This window comes from Harmonia axyridis, chromosome 1 (assembly GCF_914767665.1).
Source record: "Harmonia axyridis chromosome 1, icHarAxyr1.1, whole genome shotgun sequence".
Lineage (NCBI taxonomy): Eukaryota > Metazoa > Arthropoda > Insecta > Coleoptera > Coccinellidae > Harmonia > Harmonia axyridis.
In genome coordinates, this window is record NC_059501.1 from 77,507,244 (window position 1) to 77,531,219 (window position 23,976).

At 32.9% G+C, this 23,976-nt stretch overlaps 1 protein-coding gene and 1 non-coding gene across 3 annotated transcripts in view; one reads left to right on the plus strand and one right to left on the minus strand.

Moving 5' to 3' along the window:
- LOC123679138 (zwei Ig domain protein zig-8-like) overlaps window positions 1-23,976 on the plus strand; it is a 520,657-nt gene that overhangs the window by 383,165 nt on the left and 113,516 nt on the right. The window lies entirely within an intron of this gene.
- Window positions 7,132-7,205, minus strand: Trnat-ggu. Its single transcript has one exon. It is a non-coding gene; the product is annotated as a tRNA-Thr (tRNA).

Sequence of the window (23,976 nt, forward strand, 5' to 3'; positions counted from 1 at the left end):
TCACACTGGTCATGGCAGTTTCGAAACAATGTTTGGTTTATGGTTGGGGGCCTTTATTGAGAGTCTACAGTGTGATTTGTCCGATTCGACAGATTTTCCTTTCATTCATAACTTTGGTATGGCATGATCAATATTGATGAAATTTTCAGTGTAGAACATTATGATTATCTAATTTCAACATTTCTTCAAAAATACAGAATGGGAATTATGATAAGTTTAGATTAAATTTGCAGGTTAAAAAAACACCCTGTACATTCCGTTTTCAAAAATTCACTACCGGCTTAAGATTTTATCATAAGTGTACATTACTGAAGCGGTTTTATTTTTTTTTTGGCACACGTCCAGTTTTCCTAGAAAAAATTTTTAAACATGAACAATATCGTTATTTCGCTACAAGGCAGTGAGAATATTCTGAACTAGATAGTAAAGCTGTATCGTCCAATGATACAAAGCTCTTTCGAATGTATGAAAAACAGTTTTTATCAAATTGAAAATTTTTCATGAAACTTAAATCTCAATTTAAATCAAGTTCGTTAAGATCCATGGTTACCATCACAGTGAACCACAGAATGATAATATTAAATAAATAATCTGTTACAAGAAGTGTATTTCAACATGCCCTAATTAAATACTCATGCGGAATATGCGATTCCCTTGAGTGAAATGTCTTCCTTTGCAGTTTTCACTGAGGTTTTCATCTAAACTCTTGAATCATACGTTGAAATGTTTGATGTCCTATTCACATTTCCTCTGATAATATTGAGATTTAATCTACTGACAATGTAAACATAAGATGGAACTTTTCATCATGAAGTCGAAATGTTTCATATTGACTAATTAAAAATATAATTTTATTTTCTGAATATGAAGGTTTTCAATAAAACTCCGTGCTTCAATTGTAATGTTCTTCAAACAATTTAAACCCTTTGTCAAAAGACATTTGAGCTTATATTCAATTATTTCTCATGTGTCAAACTAACGTTTTCATTCATCAATCGAAAATGTGAAACAATTTTGACATATAACTTGACGAACTCCCTTCTTCGAAAAGTAAAATGATCATATGGGAAATAATAGCTATACAGATGGGCCACGATCGATGGTACCGTTACCCTAGACTTTTACGAGGGTACAATTTTATTGAAAATCTGATTTCTTGAGTCGAAATAGAAACTACTGCACTATCGATTAATATTTTTAACGATGCAGTGTTTCCGCTTATATCAAAAAGTACTAACAATTTCGATATTTCAAATAGGACACCCTGTTTTTTCGGTTTGTCGTAGCCTCTTGATTATTTATGTATCAACTTTCTGGTCTCTATTTCTAGTGGTTTTTGACTAATTGATTGATTTACCTCTGTTTTTGTGCAAAACATAGTTTGAATTAAACATTCATCACTCCTGTACTAGGAAATCTAGAAAGCTGGAATTTCGAGTGAGGATTACTACTCGTAATATCCCGTGTAACGGTTAGATTTTACACCATTTGAGATTTCGGTTGGTAATGTGCCCTCTGGATGTTGATTGTTGATTCAACTCGGAATATTCCGTATTAATATAAATTTCAATTTATTATGGAACACTTATTTCTGGATAAATGAGGTCGAATATCATTACCGTGGGGAAATATTTTATAATTTCTGGATTTCTTGTTATTATTTTTCTTCTGTGTGGGAAGTTTCGTTTGACAACTGGTTTAGTATGTGGTTGAAATTGTCAGAAGGAGGTTATCGGCGATTTGAGATAAGAGTTTTTTGGAGGAAAGTTTGCCTAATTGAAGAATATATGATCTGGAATGATCCTTGTTATAGGCGAATATTTCTTCAATTTGGATAATTCCCTGTTTGGTTTATGGTATCGTGAATATTTCTGGGAAATACGTTTTATACGTGATTATGAAAGTTTTCTTCCACAAGGCCCATCTCTTGCATTGAATTTACTCTGAAGATCTGAGAGGTAGGATATCATTACTATATCTTGAGTCATTATCTGAGATTTCTGCTTTATTAGGATTCGCTTCCCGCCGATTAGTTCGAACAACTGTGGAACTTACACGAAGAATATCAAGAAGATCCTTTTCTCTCGAACAACAACTGAGAGGTATAAATTCCTTTTCATTCTGTGAACAATATCTTATAGTATTTTATTAGGTCCTAGTGCCTGGATACATTGAAAATCCTAGTGCCTGGTTGAATTTGCCTGGTTACGTTCAGGAATTCTGGAGTCTGGTGTATGGTATGGTTTGAGGTTATGGTACTTATTTTCTGGTAGATGGTGGTAAATTCCTGGTGCAGTTCTGGTAGATGGTACATTTACGTGAGATAAAAAACGTCCCTAATCATACAGAGTTTTTAAAAATCGCAAGCTTCAATGAGACATATTGAACATCATTCACAATTTGGTTTTCATTTGATAATCCTTGAATTCGAAATATTTTTCGATCATATTTCGAACAAAAATTCAATTTCATTCTGGAAATAATAAGGTAATGTACAAAGTTTGCAGTGTTTTATTCGATTTTTTGATTCTTCACATTCCAAAACTAACGTAAACTGTGAAATTTTCAGCGTGGTTCAATTCTTCCCAAAGTTTCATTATTGAAAGTAACAAACCAAAGCCCCATGACCCGCCGCTGGTCATCGTTTTCGGGAAATCCGGGTGTGTCTTCGCGTGAGAGATCGGGATCATCGTCTGATCTGTTTTCTTATATACCACGTCGTCGGAAAGTTTCCAATATGCGAGTCGATGGTGGAATGCGAGCGCCAGCTGCTGTTTCTCAGGAAAGTAATTCGGAATAACCTCGCCTTTGATTTATGTGTTGGGGTCTATTTCCGCGGTTTTCCCGATTCAAGGTTACTATATATCCAGCCGTGGGTGGGATTAATTCGGGATGATGAGTTTGCTGCATGTGTCGCGTGGGATCTTATTGAGTTGAGAACGAAACAAAAAAGAAAAATACATATGGGTTTTTTTCTCGTCAATAGTACCTGAATACGAGGTTCTGTCACATCCCTATAGAGGGCGTTAATTCAGACCACAAAATATGCGACAATTCGGATCCTTCGCTATGCAATTAACTGTTCCGGACTGTTTTTGTTCCAGAAAAGATACTTTTTGGCCAAGGCCCTGAAAATTTGTGCCTATGGTTTTTTTCTATAGACACACTTTGGATAGTAGGTAAATTCAAATTTAAAACGTACTCACATCAAGAATATATCAAGACATATATATTCAATATATTTTCAGTCACATACAGGGTGTTCTGATTTGTTTCCGACAAACTGAAACGGGTGATAGATCACATCATTTTAAGCAAAAAAGTTCCTATGAACATGGGTCCGGAAATGCTTCGTTTCCTAGATACAGGGTGTTAAAGTTGAAGAAATAATTTGCGTTTTCTTAAATATATTTCGACTGATTCCAAATAATTGCATGAAAGTTGGTACATAGGGTTTTTTGAGGTGAGAAATTCAAATTTGTGGTCGATTTGGTTGTATTTTCTAGAGGGCGCCACTGGCAATCATTTCGTCCCCTTTAAACCGTTGCAACTTTTCTGTGCTACCCTGTACGTCATTCTGGACTAAAAAAATCGATTTCCCTGATTTTTCTAGTTAAAAAAGGTATACCTCATTCAAGTTGCTAGGGGCAACCGTTTCAGAGAAAAACGCATTTAAAGCCAAATCCATATTTTTGTAATCTCTAAAACATGTAGAAACAAATTTGTAATAATTTTAAATCAAATATTTTTCAGAAGTAACAATTTATAACAGAACAAAATAACATAATAATTTTTAAAGAAGGTGTTCGAAATGTCCACCGTTCTGTTGAATGCACAAATGACATCTTCGAATGATTGATTGTTTTACATTCAACAATTGTTGCGGCAAAAGATTTAAAATGGCTATACACAATGACAGATTTGAAGTGTGTTAGGTTCAGATGTTATTTATTATAATTATAGTTAACTAAGTTAATAGCTTATCAACAAATACAGGAAAATGGTATTGGTTACCAAAGGCCCGAATGAAGCCTACAAAGAAGAAATCATCTACAGAGAAATAGGATTTTACAGACCTTGGAAGAAAATAAAAACTCAGTATTCGTAAAGCATCCCAACAACGCAATATTTCAGGAAACAGAATATTCAGAACACTTAAAAACAACAATTACATAGCATACCACTTCTACTTATTAGTGGGCAATAGAAAATCCGCATGCATTTCGCCTTAGAAATTTTCAAAATGAATTTAAATTTAATATTTGAATAGGAATAATTTCATGAAAGGATTTCGAAGCAGTCAAAACATATTAAAGAAAACGCGAATTATTTTTTCAACTTTAACACCCTGTATCTCGGAAACGAAGCATTTTCGGACCCATGTTCATAGGAACTTTTTTGCTTAAAATGATGTGATCTATCACCCATTTCAGTTTGTCGGAAACAAATCAGAACACCCTGTATATGAAACGTTATAATTTCTATTGTTGTTTGTTTATACATATTTATGTTGCAGTTTGTACAATTATTGTACAGAGGTAACTCTTCCTAAGCATACTTCCCTATGTCCTCAATGTATCCCTTGGCTAATGTTGATGATGTCCATCATCCATCTCTCTTCAAAGTAATTAAGTCTGCAACAGCATTGACCAGAATTTTCACTGATGACTGACGGAACCAAGTCCTATATATTCAGTAAATATATTAGGTAAATTAAAAAAAAATTGTAACAATTTACGGAATTTTACCAAACTGATTTATTGCCACCACTTGTCTTCAACCTCCTTCATTTGAATGTTTAAACAAAAAGGGGCAACTCTCAAAATTTTCCGGATGGCAGTCAATTTTCTTTCTGTGGAGTGGCATATAAGCTTCGTTTATTACTAATGATTTTGGCTTGATCGTCTTTTTATCGGATATATTTGACTCAAAAGCCTTATTCAAAATTTCGTCTTGATCGCATCATCAAAATGAGTCATCGGTACTCGAACAGGATTTCAATTTTCAATTTCAGGTTTCACTGCACAGCAGATATTGCCATTTTTAATTTTCAAGACATCAAACAATGAAAAGTCTCTAGCCCAATTATTTCCAGATTGAAATATTTTCCTGATAATATAGAGTGAAGAAAATCTGAAATATTTTTTTTATGAAATATGGGATTTTCTCAAATATTCGTCATCTCATACGCTCCAAGTCGTTGAAATGAGAAGTTAACACCTATTTTGTACACCCACTTCTCAATTTCCCGGTTCATACGACGCGAAATTCAGATGAAATTTCTAAGTTATTTTCTTCACGCGGACATCCTACAAGCCTCTCGAAGAGTTTTTAATCTTTCTATTACCTTTTTGTAGCGTTCCACGAGTACCAACGTGATTCTCTCTCAATTGCGTCACGAGGCGTTGATATGTTGTCAATTGTTATAAAATGAAATTTCCCCGTTTTATCGGAGCTGGTCTTCTTGTCCCACCTCAGAGTAAATTCAAACTGTGGCAGCATGTAAGTTGAAATTCAATAATAATTGTTATTTTCATATCACAATTTATGCCAGATACCAAGTTTTCAACCAAAAGCATTGCTCAGCATATAACAGCTTCTTTTTGGCAGTCACCATTCTCTCCTCTGAAGAAGTGCGAGGGTGTAAAGGGCAGGGACCACTGAATAACCTTTCAGATCAATGTGTTGAAACGCAGTTGACGTCAAGATATTTTCATGCTGCCAATTGATTCAATATCAAACTGAAACATCTATTCAATCATTCAACGTTCGATATAAAAGTACAATGATTATACTTGATGAGGGTAGAAACCTCTGGAACAGAGTTCAAATTTTTTATTTCTTTTTGTAACATTTCATCAGTGCCAACTCGAATCTCTTGCAGTTAAATCACGAATATGTTTCCAATTGATTCAATATAAGACTGAATCTCATATGGCAATGTGGAGTTAGATTATAATCTTAATGAATGAAGGACACTAATTTCCAAGTTATGTTTTTATACAAGCATCCTCCAATTAAGTTATGGACTGTTGTATGCTGTCAAATAAAATAATTTCACATTGAAACTGCTCGTGAAGTAAGCGAGTAATTACTCATTTTGCATGGACAGTTCTATTTGCCTTGACGAGATAACTAGTTCAGCTCACTCACAGAAAATTCACTTCTGGAAATTGAGTGAAGTCATCAATTACGTTCCTAATAAATTCAGACTAAGTACTGGTAATATTTTGAAGTTATTTTTTGCACTAAAATATTCTGCTAGTCTTTCAAAGAAAGTATTTATATTTTTTATTGCCTTTTTGCAGCGTTTTACCGTTTTCAACTTGAATCTACTTCAGTTACATCACATAAATTTCAGATGCCAAAACTGATAATGTATCGCGTCAAAATTACCGATGAAGAAGGCATGAATCACTCCTTTTTCCTGCACTGATACCTTATCATAAATTCTCAATAAGAGCAGGACACTAATTATTCTCCACAAGGATATCCTCTGGTCTCTAGTATTTATTATCAATAGTTTTTCATTACTTTTTGTGGCTTTGCCAATGTGAATCTCGTTCAGTTGCGAAGAGTTTATATGTTGCCTGCTGATTTGATATACATAGGTCCAGAACTTCTTGTTTACTTTGTCTAATCTGGTCCTCTTGCCTTTATGAGGCAAAAAATTTATCCTACTAACAGAAATTCAAACAATATCACTGTGGATATGAAGTAGAATATGATCATCTTCATACATTCTGAATTAATGCAGAGGGCCGAGACAAATTTTACTTTTTTCACATAAATAATCTTTGAGCAACTCGAAGAGTGTACAATCTTTCTTTTACCTTGTTGTGAGTCACTACTGTTGCCAACGTAAATCTCTTTCAAAGGCATAACGAATGGTTTATATCGAGGTTTATATGTTGCCAACTATTTAATAAAACCGCAAATATCCTTTCTACAGCCTCATGTTTTCTTAGCCTGTCTTCTTGATTTGAAAAGGCAACCAACAGAATCCATTCACTCAACTTTAATACTATGTCATCATGGAAATTGAATATAGTCTGATAATCGTTAAATATTTTCAATAAATTACATTAATTTCACGGCATTGAGACAATTTTTCAATTCTGTAAAAAGTACCTCCTCGAGCGGAGCTCGAACCCGCAAACTCCGAATTACCAGTTCGATGCTCTAGCCAACTGAGCTATCGAGGAAGCTGAAAATTCTCCGCAAAGAGGAATCATCAATTGTCTGAAAATTGTCTGAATGCCTTGAAATTAATTCAATGTTGATACACAGACGTTAAACTATCATTTATCTATTTTCAATAAATGTAGGAAGATTATAAAATCAAAGTTTTTTTTTTCTAACAGAATAACCTGGCAGCCTCTTGGAGAGTAATCAATATTTCAATCACCTTTTTGTGGCGTTTTGTGCCCCTTTCAGTTGCATCACGAAGAGTTTATATGTTACCAACTGCTTTAATACCACCCTGAAACTTCTATCGTGCTAACCCCGAAGTTCACACTCGTTTTGCCTTGACGAGGCAACCAATTCAGCCCACTTACAGAAGATTCAAACTGTGTCAGCGTGGAAATTGAGTGGAGTATGATAATTGTTATACATTCTTAATGAATGCAGGACACCAACGAATTAACACGTCTCTCAGGAGGATGTTAATACAAAGTTTGGTAATATAATCTAACTAAGAATTACCAGAAGCAACTATTACTGAAGCCCCATCTTGCGATCGTTACCGCCAATGGCTGAGATAACATTATTGTTTATTCAACAGGAAGTTCTCCTCCTACTTGAGAACTGTGTCGCGATCCGATTTGGCTGGTCGTTTCTTCGGTTTTGCCGTGAAAGGAAATGACTCTGAAGTGTTCATAATTGGATGATAAATGGGTAATGGGTTCTTTGCACTAGCATTGGCTTTTTTCGTTTCGAGTAATCGGGGTTTTTGTTTTCTAGGTTTGGGGATCTTTTTCATTTCGTGAAGAATTCAAACTGTATTTCTAGAAAAGAAAGTACAGAATGTGAGTACCATTTCTATTTTCAAAATGGAGAATATCAAAATTATTGTTCAAATTATAACTGAATTGATTTGTGAATGTAGAATGCGAGGAATCTGATGTACCTACTGTTAGATGCAAATATTATACTATAAAGTATTTGCGAACTGTTTCTCAGAAAGATTCCTATAAACATTTTTATTATTTACTTCTATACCAAAATCCTATATTTTGAATATCTCGCCATTTCGAAATTCAAAATTCGCATGCATCGAAATTTAATATAGATTTGAGATTTCAACTGAAAAAAAGCATATATCTCAAGATAATTGTTGTCACTTGTTTTTTTTTCCTTTTTTTGTGAAACACCTACCGCCGCCAATACATGTTCGCTGTATACACCATAAGATTATACAGCTTTGAAATTGCCAATTGCCTTTTCTTTTTTTTTCCTTGCGCAGTGATTGCAGTCTGGGCATAGCAATACAGGCTTTAGTCTAGGCACAGTGCCCAGACTAACTGGATGGAATACATAAATAGTAGTATTGCTATTGGAATATGTAGTACTGTTGTTATTAAATTCAAATTATTGATTGTGTTTATGCCACCTTCACGACGAACCTTTCGGAAGAACCTCTTTTTCTTCTGTTAGTTCACAATTTTTAGGAAACACCCCGTATATCCGATGCCGAATACCTACTCAGACATGGTTATCTATGCATGAATTCAGGGGGATGCACTTAGAGAATGCAAAACATAACGCAAGTTCATGTTTATATCAACATGACTTTTATTCTCAAAATATTGATACATTGTTATAATGAAAAAATTAAGTTCTCAGGAATCAGTTCAGCTGAGTGACAAGCTGGTTTCACCACCACAGTCATCTGCTCATCTAAACTAATAATAGAAGAAAACAAATGAAAATGAAAGAAAAAATAAAGATAATAAAGAACTGAAAAATTTATAAACAATGGTAAAGAGGCATTGCAAGTATTTCCAAAAAAAAATTAACGGAGATGATGTTTCCCAATTCGTGAGTTGAGACACATGTATCCCAAATTTTCTTGGGAAATATGCAATTCTTCATTGAAGAATTGCATATTTCCCAAGAAAATTCATTCAGAAAATAAATGATGTTCTGAGATTGATCTTTCAAAAGATTTTGTGAAATAACAAGGAATAGTTATGGTGTTTTCATGTCTTATATTTAAATTATAGGGGTGATACTGTTAAAGACATAATAAGCGGATTGAAAAATCGAATTAAACAGCGTCAATGTATGAACATATCTTCTCAACCTCATGTTTATCCAGGGCCCCCGCAAGGGTCATCAACGACCGCGTGCCGAAAATATTTTGGCGCCCCTTAAGGGGGGGAAGTGGGGAAAAACGTTGCAGGATAATCGGCAAAAAATGTTTCAGTTTTTGTTAGGAATTTATTTGTAGAAGGGTTAAAAAAACAATCAGCAACCTTTATTGAATGCCTTAAGAACTTTATGCTGTCAGTTGTTGCATAATACATTTTTTAAATGTTTCATTATTTTATTCAAGCATTCGATCAAAACCGCATTTTATTTTAATTTTGTAATGAAACTGCAGAGTTTTCAAAACCTGAGCTTTATTCTTCTTTAAATTATTCATAATATTATATTAAAATATCAATATTATTATTGATAATTATTAAATATTATTCCATACTCCCAGCCATCTTCTCCCTTTGTTGAAGTCTAGCTTTTTTTTGCTCTCGAAATTTTGCATCAGAAGGTCGTTTTCTCTTGTCTGGCTCCTAGAATTTAAGAAAAACTTGATCCAAAATAGGTAAGGACATTCACCCATGATTTACTTTGCGCCATCCCTTTGAGAATAACCCGTATGTTTTCATTTTTATGAATTTAAACCTTAAATCCGAGCCTTTAAACCTAAACGGAGTTAATATTAATAATAATAATAAGTTAAGACCGATCTGAAGCACATACCCTGTTCCTGTTATAATAATTAATTTTTGGCAAAGGTGAAATATAATTTTTTTAGAATGTCAAACGGCTACGAACATCAAATAAATAATACAGATCCAGAAAAAATTAATTATAATATGATGGTGGCCCCAGGTAACAAATTCAAAATATCAAAGTCGATTCAATTTTTTCACGATTACAAACAATACTTCCCTATTTGAAGCAAATAAAAATAATATTATAGTATATAGGTATGGGCTAATTTAGGATGTGCACCATTTTAAACAGAAAAAAAAAATATCGAATTTTATAGACTAATAGAAATGCTAATACTGTATGTGGATAGGTACTTACCATTTCATAAAATTTAATTTAATCACAACACGAAACAGTAAAACAAACCACAATTACACAAAATACAAATCTTTCCAATTATCTGAGTATTTTAATTTTTTCCGTCTTGACCTCAACCCCTAAACGTTTCGAAACAAAATAACTATTCTTTGGATAGGTTTCTGCTGTTATAGCATAGCAAGCAGATTTTGGTAGTTTCAGAAATTCTCTGTAACATGTACTACAGATGGTGGCGAAAGTTTCAGTAATTCCCCTGGCTAAAAGCTATCGCTTCGGTATTTATGATTGTTTATGTGTACCATATGCGTTTTTAGTGATGATCGAAGAAATGGTGCCCGCCGTCCGGTGCAAGGTGGTCCATAAAGAAATCCCGTACCGACAAAGGGATGATTATTTATGATTTGTTTACTCGAAAAGAATCGTATAATTGCAATCTGTGGCCGAGGTTATTTTATAGGGGTTGTGACGTTCGGGAACTTGTTTGGATGTGTAAAAGATGACTTTGCACGTTTAAAATTGTTGAAAAAATAAAAAAAAAACTTTTTCAAAAACCTTTGGTCTTTCGGATTTTCATGCGGTCTATAAGAGATTTTGGCGCCCCTTAAGAGTGGCGCCCGCGTGCAGTGCACGCGTTGAACGCGCGGTTGCGGGGGCCCTGTGTTTATCCAACCGATAGCCTTCAACTAATGTCATATATCATCCACAAGTACGAATTTTGCACCCTCTGGAATCCACCTCTGTCCAAAACATTCAAGCAGGGACCATATGCTGGGGAAATACCGAAGCATAATAAAAACTAATTTTGAGTAGAGTTGGCACAATATGACGATTCTGGAATAATATTTCCAAAATTTGAAAGGCTCTCTATACAAAGACAATGGATAGAGAAACGTAGTTCTTGATCGATTTTCACTACAAGATTCCTCACCTCAAACGTAAATTTCTCTAGAGAACCGGCCAGAAGTATCCGAGGAGTGTATTCAGGATAAAAAAAACCTTCGTATTTTATTACTGAACACTATTTTCACAGTTACATAATTTTTTGATATACACAAAGACTTATCAAATGAACAATTCATTTCTTCTGGTATCCCTCTTTTAAAGCCTTAGTTACATGTCTGATGGATAAATAAAACTGAAAATCATCAATGAAGCCATGTAGAAGCGAAAATAATATTCATGATATTCGGATAACATATATCAGGAGTAACTTTGCCCCCAAAACGGAAATTCTGGAAAAAGTTATCTTGATAAAAAAAACTAGAATTTGACTACAATTCCATAATCAGTGGGTGTCCAAGTTTATCCTTAAGTCAAAAGAAAAACTACGTAAAACTAATAGTTTCCAGACAGAAAACCACATTCCTCTCAGCCAATCTACAAGAATGGAGATATGAGACAGCGAATATATCAAGCAAGGTCCCCCTTCTAGGAACAAACTAGGCCAAACAAAGAACTCAGCGTTTTCCTGAACGTAGGATCATCACTTCCAATAATCTCCATAATTCTGGTTCCGCCCGCAGAGCAGATTTGAAATATGTCCGCTCCAACAGCGCCACCTCGTGCAGAAATAAATAATTTCTAACCGGGGACCAGGAAGGAATATCACTGTGTTAGAGCAGACAGCGATATGTGGTCTAAGAAATTGCGACTATATTTCAAATATCGACCTGCCAAAAACTTTATCCGCGAAGGCCAAATTGATATATCTGAGATGTTGGAACAGTATTTCACCCACTTTATCCCAAGGAGTGGCGAATATATTCGAGAAATGAGGCGTTTTATTCGTTTTGCAGCCTTTGCAGGAAATTTTGGATACAACGCTGGAGCTGAACAATGCGGTAGCGACACGATATTTATGAAAACTTCTTGTATCGTTGTCTAGCTTTCGAGATGAATTGTGAATATTCATTATTTACATAAACTTCTTAGTCTCGCCAATGATGGCAGCTGAAAGAAATTCTTTATGCATATAATTACATAATACGACCCCATTCTGATCATACGACATATTTTCGAATCTTCATTTATTACTTTATATTTCATGATAGAATATTGTTAACTCATCAATCTCAAACACGGGATAATGTGGGTGGAATGAATGCCTATTGTAACTATAATACATCCTTTGTTCTTACAATGTAATTTTGCTATTTTAGCTATTCTTTGTGTGACGCTTAGGATCACGCCACATTTTGTATTAGAGATAAGTAATGTTATAAATTCTCAGATGCATTGTTTTTTAGTCAATAACCAGTCAATAATAACCAGTCATAACGGATAAGTCAATAATAAGTCGTTTTGATTGTACCTTTCGTCTTTTTCTTGTAAATAAAGTTTTTTAAAAAACAAGGTTTTCCATCTCAAAAACATAATTGGCGACGAGGATGGGATCTCTTTAAATATTTCGGAAATAAAAGCGCGACGAGAAAAACGCGACGTATTATCTGAAATATTGTGCCGGTCGTAGAAGTGACAAAACAAAAACTTTCTTTCGACTATCAGTTTCAACTGTTAAGGTGAGAAGTAACCCTGAGAAGGAAGCCAAGAAGCCCTGATCTTTGGAGTAGCGCCCAAGACGACTTCACTACAAGGAATACGAAACAAAAAAGGTTAGCAATCCTTTCTAATTGACTCCCAGTTTACCTATTCTGGCCCAAAAATAGTCAACCTTTTCCCAAAGTTTTGAGTGTAAAACTTGTAGAACAGTTTTTCCTAGGTTTCTTTAAAAAACCGACATAAGAGTTTTTTCTAGGTTACTCATTTAAAAAACCGATTACCAATTTTAATTCAAGATTACTTCAATAAAACATTTTAAAGGCCGTAAAGCGCAAACAGTAAAAATGGCATTAGAAAATATAAACTTAACATTACCGGAAAAGTTCGGGATGCTTTTGCCAAGATTTTCAGGAGTGGAGAATGAATTACATTCTTTTATAAAAAGTACAGAAGAATATTTAAGGATGTTCACAAATGAACAAAATATAGTAAAAAGTTATTGTTTATCAGTTGTTAAAAGTAAATTAGTAGGAAGAGCGTTAGCTGAGGTAGCAACTTCCGATATTCCTGATGATTGGAATTCTCTAAAGAGATTCTTACAGATTAAATTTGGCGATCAAATCAATTTAGATGTATTGATACACAAATTACAATTTTTGAATAAATCACATAATGAAGATATAATAGATTTTATTGATAAAATAATTTCCTTAAAGATAAGAATAAATTATAGAATTGACGCGGATCCCATGCCAGATCCAGAAAAACAATTATATAAAACTAATATTTTAAAGATTTGTAAAACAGTTCTTATATCAAATGCCCCAATAGAATTGAGAACTTATTTAATAACAAATAATGCTTTGAATTTTGACGGAACAGTAAATGCAGTTAAAGATTATATATCGAATTTAGCTCAATATGATTTACTCGATAAAAGCAGAAGACAAAAATTTCAAACACGCCCTGAAAAAAATAATTTCAGAAATAATCCCAATACGAGAACAAATAATTATAGATCAAATTATATTCCTAATAATTATCATTTTAGATCGAATAATAACTATAATTCGAATTCAAATTTCCCCTCACAACCTATTCAGTTTAATCAAAGACCTTTGAATAGATACTATCCCTCAAACAAACAAGTTTTTGGATATACTAATACTAATACTAATGTTTTCAAACCAAATCCCAACCAAAGAATTAATACACCACCAGAAAAAATGTCAGTACAAACAAGAGTTTACCCCCAAAAACGTCCAAATTATTCGACGCAATTCCCAACGAATCCCCAAAAGAAATTTTTTAATGAACGCGTTTCTAATGAACCACATTTTACTTTTGAAGAATTAACTCAAATATGATCAAATCCTAATAATAAATCCTTTGATAGATTTAATTATAATAATCATGATAGAGATTTTCATTCGAAACCTTCGACTTCCAAACAAAATTTTCGAGACCCTACTTTAGAAAACGAATTGACTTAAATTCTACTTTAGATAATACTAATCAGCTACCATTTATTGAATTTAAAAACCCTAGATGTAAGTTATTAATTGATAGTGGTTGCTCAGTTTGTTTGATTGATCCTAAATTTGCATACAATTATTTCCCTGAAAATATTTTCAAAGAATCGACTACATTAACTGCTTGCATGAGACAAGAAACTTCGAATGAGAAAGTATCGTTACCACTGTTTTCTGAATTTAGAATAAACGATTTTCATCCTTTCATTCTTTATAAATTTCATAAGAATTATGACGGACTCATAGGAGCAGATTTCTTAAATAAGTATGGATTAATGTTAGATTTCAAAAATCAAATTTTAAAAAATGAATTTTGTCAAGTTCCTTTTGAATATCAACAAGTTTGTCAAAATCCTATCAAAATACCAGTGGACCTTAGCCATCTGGAATCCAAAATAAGTAATCAATTAATGAAAATTTTACAAACTAACAAGGATGCAATTCAATTGCCGGGTCAACCCTTGAATTTTTCTAATAAAATTAAACATAGAATTCGAACGATAGATGAAGTTCCCGTTCATTGTAAAATTTATCGATACCCAGAAGTACATAGAGAGGAAATTAAGAAACAAATCGATGAGATGTTAGAAAAGAAAATTATTAGACCAAGTATTTCACCATGGTCCTTTCCTGTTGTTGTAGTTCCAAAGAAACAAGATTTATCACAAAAACAAAAATGGCGTATAGCAATTGACTACAGAAAATTAAATGAAAAAACTATTGATGATAAATACCCTTTACCGCAAATCGATGCAATTTTAGATAAGTTAGGAAAAAAGAAATATTTTACAACGCTCGATTTAGCGTCCGGTTTTCATCAAATTGAATTAGATAGTGACTCTATAGAAAAGACCGCCTTTACAATTGAAAATGGTCATTATGAATTTTTACGAATGCCATTCGGATTAAAAAATGCCCCTGCTTCTTTTCAAAGATTAATGAATATAGTATTGAGAAATTATATTGGAAAAAATTGTTATGTTTATATGGATGATGTTGTTATTTTCTCAGATTCAATAGAACAACACTTAGCAGACATCCATAATATTCTTGAAGTATTTAAAGAAGATAATTTGAAAATACAATTGGACAAATGTCATTTTTTCAAAACTGAAATAGAATTTCTAGGTCATATTATAACTCCAGAAGGAATTAAACCTGACCCTAATAAATTAACTGCTGTGAATAAATTCCCAATTCCAAAAACTCAAAAAGAAATCAAATCATTTCTTGGTTTAGTCGGATATTATAGGAAATTTATACCTAACTTTGCAAAAATTACCAAACCCCTTACAAATTGCTTGAAGAAAAATTCTAAAATCAATATAAATGATCCAAAATATGTTGAAGCCTTTGAAGTATGTAAACAAAATTTATTAAACCATCCTATATTGCGATATCCTGATTTCAAAGAACCCTTTGTTTTAACTACAGATGCATCCGGATATGCAGTAGGTTCAGTATTATCTCAAGGTCAACCGCCAAATGATCTTCCGATTGCTTTCGCGAGTAGAACTTTAAATGAAGCTGAATCTCGATACAGTGTGATCGAAAAAGAATTATTATCGATTGTATGGTCGTGTAAACATTTCAGGCCATATTTATACGGAAGAAAATTTACAATTTATACAGATCATAAACCTTTAATTTGGCTATTTTCTCTAAAAGAACCTAATTCGAGACTAATGAGATGGCGAATAAAACTTGAAGAATTTGATTATGAAATAAAATATAGAAAAGGCTCGCAGAACAATGCAGATGCATTAAGTAGAATAGTTATGGAAGATGACCTAACTTACGAAAATTTTATAAAGGCGCAAGAAAATAACGATATCAAAGATTCACCAAACATTAAAGAAAAAGAAGGAAATTTATTCAATTCTCAAAAGAATTTTGCATTAGCACATTGTGTTTCACGAGATTTCCATATGAATAAAGGAATAGCTTTAAGTTTCAAAAATAAATATGGCGAAATTGAAAATTTAAAATCTCAAAATAAATCTATAGGCGAAGTTGCCACGATCCGAAAAAATAATCGGAATATTTACTATTTAATCACAAAAGGATTTTATTATGATAAACCTAAGTATGAAGATGTATTCCAAGCGATTTTGAATCTCAAAAGATTATGTAAACATAATAATGAAAAATGTTTAGCATTACCGCGCATTGCCAGCGGCTTAGACCGATTAAAATGGTCGACGATATTCAATATGATAAAGTATATTTTTTTCAATTCAAATATGAAAGTAATTGTATATTATTTACCCAGAGAAGATAATAATGAGATAAATCAAATTGAAACATGGAATTCCCATATAAATGATTTTAATGGTATTGAAGATTTAAATAATATTGAACAAAAAGATGATGATTTTTTGATTCATAAATTGATAGAAGATGTAAATGATCATAATTATACGGATATTTCTAGTGATCCAAAACGAAAATACTTAAGGACGAAAATAAATAAAGAATTTTCGAATCATATGAATTCCCATAAATTTCCCCATGATATTTGTCGAAAAAGCAAATTCAAAAGACCTCCCATACAATTTCAATCAAGCTACGTAGGTCACGAATCGTTCAATTACTCCTATTGTAATACAAACCCAACTCATATTAAAGCCCCAATCACAAGAAAACTTGATCCTGCATACAAAAAGATAAATGCGAAAGAAATTGATTCACATCGTATTCAAGACGATAAAAATAAGCATATTTATCATAAAAAAATTCTGAAACAACGGAAAAAGTAAATTTTAATTTTTATTTCAGATTGAAAATGAATTATTTCATCGTGACACTCACACTACTTGAGATTATCATAAAACAATATTTTACCTATACAACTTGGAAGAGCATTTATTACAAATAGAAATTTGCAATCAATATATCATATTGATTTAAGTAAGATTGAAAAAGTAATTAGCGAATATCAGAAAGAAATTGAGAATATTAGAAAAGAACCACTAGGTTTTGCACAAACAGCGAATTTTAAATATTTGAGACATTCCAATGAATTGAATATCAAGGCCCTTGAAGAATTATTAAATGAAAATATAAAAACAAAAAGAGGACTTATTAATCTCGGTGGAAAAATATCAAAGATTTTATTCGGAACTTTAGATTCAGATGATGAGGAATTATTTAAGAATTATTTTGATGGCATAAAGAAAAATGAGAAAATACTCATGAGGAATCAAAAGAATATTGCTACTGTAGTTAATGACTTAAAGAACAAATATTACGATAAATTTCAAAAAATAACTGAAAATTTGAAATTATTACAAATTGTACCTGCACTCCAAGAAGTCGAACAAATGCATCTTATGACATTTCAAATTAAAGATATTAAAAATACTATTGATGAAATTCAAATGGCAGTCAGTTTTGCTAGATTACATCTTTTACACGAATCTATTCTGCCTTACAATCAATTTTCTGAATTAATCAAAAATGTTACGATAATCCCTGTTCATCATTTGAAGGATTATTATCAACTTTGTTATACGAAAGTTATTTTCAAAAACAAGATGTTATTGTTCTTAATATCGATTCCAACTATTTATGAAAAGGAATACGAGTTGTATAAGTTTTACTTCCTATCACAAAATAATGAAACCCTTCCTTACACCGATTCCTATTTGCTATCTCAAGAAGAAATATTACAATGGTCGACAAGTGAATGTCATCCAGTTGAAAAGGACTTCCTATGTAATCAAGAATCCATGAAGAAACCTCCAAGATGCCTCATCAACGTTTTGAAAACCCATAAAGAAAATTGTACCAGAACAACATCAGTTCCCTATTCAGATTTGAAATTATTAGAAGATGGAAATATTTTATCTCTAGACAATAGAAAAGTCATAGAGAAATGCCCTCACCAAATCAAACATTATTTTATTCCGCCAATGGCCCTGTTGCATTCTAAATGTACTATAAGTAATTCACAAAAAGAAATTTTTCCTCTAACCATCATAAATGAAGAAAAATATATTATTCTACCCAAACAGACCCATTTTATCAAGAATGATTCTCAAGAAGAACTTATCAAGAATGAAGATATTCCAGACATCGTTTTAGAAGAATTAGAGCAGTGGAATCTTCAACCTATTGGAATAACATTTGCATTTATTTTGACAATACTTATAATTATTATTGTTATTGCTTTTGCTTGTAGATATTTCAGAAAAAATGTATCTTTAAAAGCTACACCTCAGCAAGGTGATACCTTTTTCCAAGAAGGGGAGGAATTACATAATACGACCCCATTCTGATCATACGACATATTTTCGAATCTTCATTTATTACTTTATATTTCATGATAGAATATTGTTAACTCATCAATCTCAAACACGGGATAATGTGGGTGGAATGAATGCCTATTGTAACTATAATACATCCTTTGTTCTTACAATGTAATTTTGCTATTTTAGCTATTCTTTGTGTGACGCTTAGGATCACGCCACATTTTGCATTAGAGATAAGTAATGTTATAAATTCTCAGATGCATTGTTTTTTAGTCAGTCAATAACCAGTCAATAATAACCAGTCATAACGGATAAGTCAATAATAAGTCGTTTTGATTGTACCTTTCGTCTTTTTCTTGTAAATAAAGTTTTTTAAAAAACAAGGTTTTCCATCTCAAAAACATAATTATATATGCCACGATTTTCGGAAAGATACCAAGTTGTCTTTAGTTTTTTCTTCAACTTAAATACTCAAAAACTTGTGATTCGGGAAATGCTCATCATCAATAATCTTTCCGAGCAGAACACACTGTATATTATTACTTTTTTCTGTTTACCGTAGCCTCTTTATTATTCATGTCCCAACTTCGTTGTTTCTTTCTCCAGCAATTTTCCATTAATTTAATGATTTACTTCTATTTTTGTTCAAAACATAGCTTCAATGAAACATTCATCACTTCATTACTTGGAATACTAGAAAGCTGAAATTTCGGGTATGGATTGCCAATTTCTCATGTGTAATAAAGTACGTCCCTATTCATACAGGGTTGTTCGAAATCACATACATAGCAAAATAATAAGAAGTGCTTTTTATCAAATGGAATGACTTGCATCGATCGTCAATCTTGGAAGACAGTAGTCCGGTCAGCCAAAACCCACCCAGGGTGGTAGAGCTACAGAAGAAGAAGAAGAATGACCTGCATATCATAAGATGTATTGAAAAAAAAATGGAATTTCCTTTCAGAACTTCAGTCACTTGTTCCTAAATTTTAAGGTTTCCTAATTAAAAGCAAGTTTTCATTCAAATGAACATATTGAGCTACATTTGCTCAGATATATGAAATGTAATTGGCTTGTGAATTATGATAATTTGACTATTGTCATTAGTCCAATTATCATAATTCAAAAGTTAGGATATGTCAATTCATGGATATTCGATGTAGCTTTATATTGCCATTGGTATAAAACTTGCTGTTAATTAAGAAACCATTTAATTTCGAAGATCTAATAATTAAATTCTAAAAACTTCAAAATTGGAAACACAATTGAGATCATTATATGTGCCTAATCTTCCACTTCAACTAATCAGCCATGCTTTGCCATGGTAGGTATTCATATCATATTTTCAAGGAAAAACGTCAGGTACATAATTATAAAATAACTTCCTAAAATTCTCCTGGGTTGATATTACAAATACTGGAAATTCCATCTCATCACAGCACAAAATAAAGAAAATAGATGAGCCTTCTATACTGAACTAGCTCCTCATATCGATCAAGTCAGAATAACTCTGGCCAGAGAATAATTGAGTTTTATTAAACTGGAATTAATAACACCAAAGTAGGCCAATTTATTCAGCTGAGTTATCAGAATTTATAGTGGTAATTCCGTTCTTTATAATACCGTTGCCTAGCAATAAATTATATCAGTATTTTTCTTTCATATTCCCAAGTACGAATAGTTGAAATTTCGTGAAATAATTCAACTACCCATTTTTTACACTACTTCGTGAAATTCCATCTTCATATCAAAAGGGTATTCGGCTATGTAGCTTCGGATTACTGCTATGAAATATTGCTACAATTTGTTAGATGACTTCATAAAATACCGAATTAAAATCATGACAACGATGAATTATGGGGGCTATGTTGATTAATGGATAGAAACCGGTGGTTTTTTCGTCTATCAGTTTTGTTGGCATATCATTTATTCATTTCTAAATATGTTAAAGGGGGATATAAATATAAAATGGCAAAAATTGATTGGATGTAATTATGAGGGTTCAGCAATTTCTGAAAATGATGCCTTCTCTTTCAGTGGGTTTGAAATCGGATGAAAAATTATTAACTGCAAATATAGGGTGATCCCTACAAAATTCGTGCAACGTTAAAACAGATCTGACTAGGTGAAATTCAGTATTTCCGATGGAAATCATACTATTTGCAATGGACTTGTCAAATGCGTTTCACTGCATTGATACAGATTGAACATTGAAAAGTCCCTGGTCTGCCATAGTAAAACACATTTTTTTAACAAAACTCGGTTTTATTATTTAACATAGTTTCCTTCGAGGGCGGTACAGCGATTATAGCGATCTTTCAACTTTTCGATACCATTTTTATATTAGATACGATCCGTCTTTCGCTTCAGTGTTGGCGATTAATTCTTCATTTCCGCTAAATTTCTTACCAGCAGGTCTGAGGTCTGAGAACAGGAAAAAGTCGCTGGGGGCCAGATCTGGCGAATACGGTGGATCCAGAAGCAATTCGAAGCCTATAATTCATGCAATTTTGCCATTGTTTTCAGCACCTTTTTTTCCTTTAAACGATCCAATAACGTTATATAATAATCGCTGTTGATGGTCTGGTCCTTTTGGAGGTAATCAATGAATATTATACCTTGCGCATCCCAGAATACTGATGCCATACCTTGCCAGCTGACTTTCGATTGGACTCCGGAGTGAAATGATGGAGCCATGTTTCATTCATTGTCACATATCGATGCAAAATTTCAGGTTTATTGCACTTAAACAGCTTCAAACACTGTTCAGAATCATTAACACGTTGTTGCTTTTGATCGATTGTGAGCTCGCGCGGCACCCATTTTGCACACCGCTTTCTCATGTACAAATATTTGTGAATGATATGATGTACACCATCAGATGATATCTTCACAATGTCTGCTATCACGATCAACTTCACTTTACGGTCATTCGAAATTATTTTGTGAACTTTTTTTATTTTTTCGTCGGTAACAGCCCCTTTTGGGCATCGAATACGTTGTGCTCATTTAACAGCGTTTAAACTCAGCATACCAATCTATGATGATTGATTTTCCTGGTGAAGACCCCGAAAACTCTTCATCAAATCAAGATTTTGCTTCAACTGTATTTTTTCCCTTCAAAAAGCAATATTTCATCTGCACACGGATATTTTTGTTCATCTTTTTTCAAATAACAAAATTATCTACACTCACAACGCAATATCTCACAAACCAATGGTCGGTCAGCTGTCAAATTTAGACACGTATCTTTCGAAGGTTGGTTCTAACTAAAAAACATAAGGAATTAATACTAGCACCGCCATATGTGCATCAGACTGGGGACTTTTTAATTGGCCTAATATAACTACTTTCTCAATAGGGAATGAAACGATTCATAATGGCAACAATAAGTGGAATTTTAGGACATTTCATTTGTGATCAGTAAGTTAAAACCATTTTAAATTGTATACTTTCTATTGAAAAACCCTTTATCTTCTCAACTTACAGTTATAGATTGCAAAGATCTACAGAAGTTGACCAAAATTTTTTATCTTGAAATATCTAAAAAATAATGAACCGAATCTGATCCTAAACTCATCGTATTAAATTTTAGGCAACCTGTACATACAATAAAATAAGGTACGAAAATTCAAACTTGAATGAAAATACTTCGACAAATAACTACCAGCGACACCGTAGATAGAATATTCATATTTCCTTTCGCCAACCGCTCCAGACTATCGCATAGAGTGTACTTCAATATAGAGGGTGCAAATTTCAAATTGCCTCTTACGTCTGTCGCTACTTAGGGACTTAGGGGATAGAAAAACCAGTGCAAACTGCTCGTCACTGAAAAGAAAAAGCTGTTCAAACAACACTTGTTTTGTTATGTCTAGCCCAGCCATTACCTAAGCCGTTCGGGAAATGTTTGATGTGGTCCCCTTCGGAGAAAAACTTGCATTTGAGATGAATCAACGTGTCCGAAATCTGTATCTTATGGTTGGAAGCTGGCGGAGTGTAAAAGCTCGTGTCTTCTCTCGAATATCAATGAGGGTCTTGTTAGATAAATTTGTACAAGGAAATCTTGGGTAGTCCTGCTAAATGGGTGCATTTTGTGCTTATTTTCTAATTGAAATCTTCTGTGTTAGAACACAATGCAACGCCTACTGGATATGACGGTTTTCAGAATGGTTTATTGAACTTGAAGCATTGCATTTTTTGTGTCGTTTCAATTTAATGGTACTTATTGTTCCAAACTCTAAAGCGTGAAGAAATCTATGTGAATAATTTATTTCTCCACGACTGCTATATACAGGGTGTTTCCAAATCAGATATGAACCTTGGAGGACGTGTTAGTATTATTCATTTACTGTCGTTTTAGCCACATTTTGTGACAACCAAAAATCAACAGTTTACGAGACATTTGAGTTCGTGTGATTTTCGAAAGATTTCTCACCTTACTTTTTCTTCGTTTTTTTACGTTGACCAAATTTGATTGCAATTTTGGATTATTTTCGTGACCAGAGATCAGTCCGGATCTAACAAATTCTTAAAATCATACATAAATTGTGGAATTCGAAAGTTGCAGACAAATCTATATTATAGAAATTTTCTATTCTCTTCAAATACCAAATTTCAAATCACTTTAATTCATATTCAACATCATTCTGATGCAGCATAATTTTCTTTTTTTTATACAAATAATATCCTTTCCTGATGAAAATAATACAAAATTCAAATCGAACTTAGTCAACGTAGAAAAAATTGACGAATACATAGTAAAGAAATTTTTCAAAAAACCCAAGAACTCAAATATCTCGGAAACTGTTGATTTTTGGCTAAGTATCAATAAACATGTCTCAATTGACTGCAAATGAGTTGAACTAATATGTCTTCCATAATTTCTAATTCATAAACGTCATCAATCGATAATAAATTAGTAGGATCCCTCCACTGGTTTCGTTAGCATTTTGACAGAATTTCATTACTTGTTATGTCCTCTCAGTCCAGAGGTACTGAGTTTTTTATGAAATTGTTCGAACATAGGGAAGGTTTACATTCCACATATGTATACTATGTCATGTGAGAGATTAGTTGGTTAAAAAAAAATTTCTATATACTTGAGGCCGAAAACGCTCCACTTTCAAGATACAGAGTGATGAAATTTAAATTTTTCTCATAGCAGGTGCACTTGACAAAGATATCTAAACTGAAATTTCGCATTGATATTTCAATTCGGAGTTTACATCATGTAACACGTCACTTTTATAACAAATATACGGGGATAATACTTTTTAGGAGTAGTGCCCTATTTTATCCTTCAGAATTCCTTCAGACTCAAGTGTCAGTCAATTCGAGAAATTGTCTCGAATTGTATTCGATTCTTCACACTT